The sequence below is a fragment of the Lolium rigidum genome, chromosome 4, assembly GCF_022539505.1.
Source record: "Lolium rigidum isolate FL_2022 chromosome 4, APGP_CSIRO_Lrig_0.1, whole genome shotgun sequence".
NCBI classification, from domain to species: Eukaryota; Viridiplantae; Streptophyta; class Magnoliopsida; order Poales; family Poaceae; genus Lolium; species Lolium rigidum.
In genome coordinates this window covers 190,660,874-190,666,385 of record NC_061511.1, presented here as the reverse complement: position 1 = coordinate 190,666,385, position 5,512 = coordinate 190,660,874, and the positions used below count along the sequence as shown (strand labels likewise).

The 5,512-nt window shown below is 39.6% G+C and overlaps 1 long non-coding RNA gene across 1 annotated transcript; it reads left to right on the top strand.

The window, feature by feature from the left end:
- Nucleotides 1-1,572: 1,572 nt before the first annotated feature.
- On the top strand, nucleotides 1,573-3,195 carry LOC124648769. The gene is made up of 2 exons (XR_006986454.1): nucleotides 1,573-2,261; nucleotides 2,681-3,195. It is a non-coding gene; the product is annotated as an uncharacterized LOC124648769 (long non-coding RNA).
- The last annotated feature ends 2,317 nt before the right edge of the window (nucleotides 3,196-5,512 follow it).

The following is a 5,512-nucleotide window of genomic DNA, read 5'->3' as shown; positions in this document are numbered from 1 at the left end:
TCTTGTCAGATTCAGTTACTCCGTCTTCTCTTCACTTGTGTCTTTGGTTCCAGCTCACTTTTTCAACGAGCAAAGTTTTTGGGAGGCTGGAGCTGGCGGCTGTCACGTTTGCGATGGTCCATAGAGTTCTCCTTCAAAATTTACTCGCGCAGCTCCTTCCCTTGGATTGAAATGGTAGTTTATATCCAATCTTTGGTAAGTTGTACAACCATACAGGATGTTGATCAGTAATATTACTCATATGATTTCTGTTCTTCCATAGTCCTGAGACGGTATGTAATGCTGCTGCGCCTAAGTGAACGTGTAATTTCGCTGCTATATGTCCGATTCTGTATAGTATCCTTATATTTGTTGGAATCGTCAAATAACGGGACAATCTGGGTATACCACGTGATCTTCCTTCCCATAGGTGCTAAATAACAATACCCATGATTGCCTTGATGTAAATCTACTGGTTGTCCAAACAGTTATTTTCTTCAAAATGAATTACTGTCCAAACCAAGGGAATGAAATTAATGCATTTGTTCTATTTGCAAAAGTAAACTAAAACAGAGCTTCTTTATAAACGATGATACAAGTAAAAAGGTTCATTGCCTTATTTACCTGTCATCCCTACTATGTTATGTCTCTTTTTTGTAGCAAATGAGGAGCACAAACCTGTGTTGGATTTTTTAAAAGAAATATATGTTGGTAACTTCTTATGAATGATCATTATTGTTTTCTAATTACTATCTGCTCGCATACTTCCTGACTTGTGTTGTTATGTTATAGTGTACTTCTCTATTCTCTTCATAAGATATCACGTTGGTATTTTCAGTAATCAAATGCTAGCTCATCTTAAATCGTGCCTCATGTTAATTGGCTTGCTAGAAGCAGTGTGTGTTGCTTCAGGCAAAACTGCTGTAGGTGTTTAGTGCTTTAAGTATGGTTTCTTCAGAATCTGAATTGTAACTAAAATGTGTTCCCTATTTTCTTATCTGTATGTCCTCACAACTATGTTGCATGGACACTGACAGGTACACATTTTCAGGGCTTCATGCATGATGAAGAAAAGTAGTAGATTATGATCAGGTCAGAGAGAACGGTGGATCATGGCAGAAGCAGCTCAAGCTCATACTCTTATCTTCAGTGGATATAGTGCATCTGTTTGTTGCCCCTTCCTATTTTTCAGAATTCATAAAATTCCTCAAATTTTTTAGGTTAACTGCCATCCTTAGCAAGAGGTTCTCATTTCTTAAAAAGACTTTTGTCACCCTATTATTAGGTTATCGTTGTTGATTGTAGTACGATATTTCCTTTTTGATTGCTTAGCAAGAGCCATGACATGAAGTCTGAACTAAGTCCAAGCATATTTGTTAAGTTCACATTCCTTTCATGTTCTTCAAGAAACTCGGTTGATTCTTTTTCTATTCAAGACGGATGCAGTAAGTTATTTATTGGCATTACTTACATGGTTGTTTATTGGATACTTTCCAGTAAAATTTTCCTTTCAGCATACTTTTAGTGATGTTTTTCGCCTTCCCTGAGCATCAACGAGCGCCGCCGCCGCTTCTACAACGTGCCTCCCGCGTGCTATATGTGGACTCTTATGTTGCTGGCGTTCCTTTCTTGCTACGCTGCTTCCAAATTATGTTCTTGAAGACGGTTCAGAGGTGAATAATACTCAATACTTAGGTGCTTTGTTTTCCTGTGTTCATGTCATTCAGGTAATCTATTTGACTACTTTTTCATCTTCCCTACTATTACCATGTACTTGCAGTTCCATTCAGCATGTACCGTTGGCACGGCATCTCCTTGCTCCTTGTTGCTATGTTCTTGTTGTTTCTAATTCCTTTTGTTGTTAACTTGTATGCTTTTCTTTTCTTCTGCCTGCTTGTGTGTCTTTCGTCATGTGTTGTGAAGAGAAAGGGTGTACAACTGTGTCACCTCATCGACTCCAGAGATTCTTGTACATTCACCTGACTAGCAGTTTGATTGTGCCCGGTTTCAGGGAGTGAGCTGCCAGTGTGACCTTATAAAGGAAGGTTCCAGGGAGTTAGCTGCCAATGTGAACTCATAAAAGAAAGAGTTAATTTTATTTTTTGCAGGAAATATTGTTTGATCCTTCCAGTCGATCCTGAGAAATCCTGGATCGACATGCCGACGGTGTGGATGCCCTAAATGCGTTAGAGTGGTTCCCTCTATGAGGGAGAGAGAGGTTGCTAATCTTGGATCTTGATGATTAGTCAGAAGTTCGGATCGATGATCTTCTTGACGGAAAGGTAAGGTCATTAAAATCCATAGCTGAGCTTTATTCAAGGCCGAAATCTATACATGAAATTTGTAGTAGGTCAAAATTATCAAGCTTATATACTATAGTTCTTCTAGAATGACTTAATAAAAAGTAGAATATACTATAGTTCATCGTCATAAAATAGTTTTTCATGGTGCTATGTTGTCACAACTACACATAAAAAATCAAACATATTCAGAAGATCCCCAACTGTGCTTGAATATCCAAAATCAATGTGCTCGGCTATTGACACTACTTTTAACATGTGGATTCTTGATCACAGATCCTTTGATAGTGCTAGAGTTTAATATTTTTCAACCTTTTTCTTCTGAAATTTCCGCAGTTCATTATCTTTTGATAGTATCGTAATACTCTAATGTTAACTCTGAACACTTGATGCTTTTTGAGGTTTGAGACTTCTACTAGAACTGCAACCTCTCTGGACTTTGCATGACCCTGAGCCCTCCAAATTCAGCGCTGTGGAGGTGGTCTGAGTGATATGTGTCACGCTCATCTGCACCCATGGATTGCCTCACGGACGACCGGCCAAGTCGAGCGTGATCTCAGTGCTCAAGGTCACGGGAGATGCTAACATGGCCAGGAATGAGGACATCAAGCACAGCAACACAACGGAGAGGCAGGTGAAATGTTGGGATTATGGGAATAAGCCGCCAAGTCAGCCCGTTGACACATTAGTCTTCCCGTGTCCATGCTGGGATGGCGTAGTGAAGGGCATGAACTGATATGTCATCTAGCTTTTCAGCGTCAGGCAACACAAAGGCGAATAAGACTGTGTTGTTGTCTACATACTATTTTTCTTTCCTCCTTGTTTTGGGGCTAAGCTTGCATTGTACTTACGGCTGGTATATGTGATACTCTTGAGGGGTCTGTTACTATCGTGAGGCAACTATATTTGTTGTCAAGCCGCTTCAAGTGGTGCCAATCTTTTTCTTGATGTTGTACCAACAACTTGTGCGTCTGGACGATTTCGTTTAGCAAAACTAAAAGACGTGTCATGTGTTAATATTAGTCTCCAAAAAAAATTACATGAGACATTTCTAGCATCAATAAGAGAGAAAAAAAACTAAAACATATGTCTACATGGTTCGTTCAGTACATTGCACAAAGGGTGATCCATGAGACGTTCATTCAATTTTGTTGAGACCCAACAGATGCATCCAAGTAACTCTGTGGTTCCTAACAAGCTCGATGACCAAGCATTGTCCATGTAGGGCCTCGACAACTCGATGAAAGGTCATGGTGTGAAGAACTTGCCGGAGAATATACGAGGATGACACAGGTAAACCGAAATGTACACCAATCCATAGGCAAGCTGGTTGTTCACTACAATATTACTACCAACTTTAACATGTAAATATGTCATGTCTCCTTTTTTACTGAACACATTAGCTATGTTCTTTAGGACATACAATTTAAATTTTAGTATCTGTAGCATGGTTTGCTGCATACATATTAGTCGATACGTGTGTGCACGTGCAAGCTTACTAGTGGTAATGAAATAAGCGAAGTAACGAATAGCTGGGAAATGAATACTACTGATTTTACCATCATCCTCTGAGAAGCTCCTTCCATGACAAATCATCTTGAAGAGGTCTAAAAGCTCTTGCGGCGATCCCTTTATCTTCTCGCATGATCCCCATTGCGGCACTCTAATTGCTGCACAAAAATCACTGAATGGCAAGTTGACAGTTCTATTATAAATTTTGTACTGAACCATGGGGTTAGATCGTGACCAATTGAATTTAAAATCTTGCACTACCGACATAGTCAGTTTCACATATTGGCATGGTTCCCCATCAACAAAATCATCCAATCCTGCACGAGAGATTAAACTTTGAACGTCCTGCAAGATCCCTGCACTTCTCATGAAATCCGCACACGGATAGTAAGTGGGATATACTCCTTCTTCTCGGTGAACTCTCATGACCTGTGGCACCTCTAACTCATGTTGGTTGAGTTGGTGCCTACCTCCTTCCATTTTCTGAAATTTTCAACAAACAATATAAGACTTGATTTGGTGACATATAATTGAGGGGAACTACTATAGGAACTTGCTAGAGTACTAATCATGCATCAAAACTAGTTTCTACCACTTAGAACAAGCATGCAAACTCACTAAACATGTTACCTACAGCAGCAAAATATTCAAGATATACTCAACCAAACAAAATTCTACTTGGATGGGTGGAGGAGTCACATACCAAGGAGCAAATGTGCCAAATTTCAGCAGGAAATCTGAGCTGAACAAGGAGATCGAGAAATCTGGAGTTCTTGAGCAAAAACGCGAGTGAGAGGAATTTGGTACGAGTTTTTTCGGGAGAGAGAAGGTGCTGGGAGAAAGAGATGACAAAGTGGGGCAAGGAGGGGCCCACACCACATGGTGGCGCTGCCACCTCCTTGGCCGCTCGGCCTGTGGTGTGGCACCCTGTGGTGCCCCACAGGTCATCCTCTGGTGCTCCCAGGTGCCTCTTCGAAAAATAGGACCAACGGTGTAATTTTCGCGAATTTTTGAAAACTTTGAAAAATGCACATTTTCTGGGTATTAAGTTTATTATTACTGGCCAGGAAATTTTTTGAAATCTCAAATCAACTAAGAAACTTTGCAAATTAAAAATGCTACAGCAACTAAAGCAAGTGGAGGAAGAAAGAGATGTTGTTTACCTCCTCTATGCATATAAGATGTATTTGTTGACAAGGTTGATCAAGTCTTGCCACCAAATAAATTTTACATAACATATGAAGAAATAAACCTCAAATCAATCATGTTACCTTGAATTGTATTGATATGGATCCAATCACAAGAGTTTGATATTCTTCTTTAGGCTCATATATAGGACAATCAATAGTTCCCACTTTGATAGTTCTCACATGAGAGATAGTATTAACCCCGCACGCTTTTTCAATCCTCTTGGGGAAATAGACGGTGTGTTCCTTATCATCAACATTGAAAGTAACCTTTCCTTTATTGCAATCAATAACAGCCCTCGCGGTGTTAAGAAAAGGTCTCCCAAGAATGATGGACATATTATCATCTTCAGGCATTTCCAACACAACAAAATCAGTTAATATCAAGCAGTTATTAGTAACTTGAACAGGAACATCCTCACATATACCAACAGGAATAGCAGTGGATTTATCAGCCATTTGCAAAGATATATCAGTAGGTATCAACTTATCTAAGTAAAGTCTCTTATAAAGAGAAAAAGGCATAACACTAAC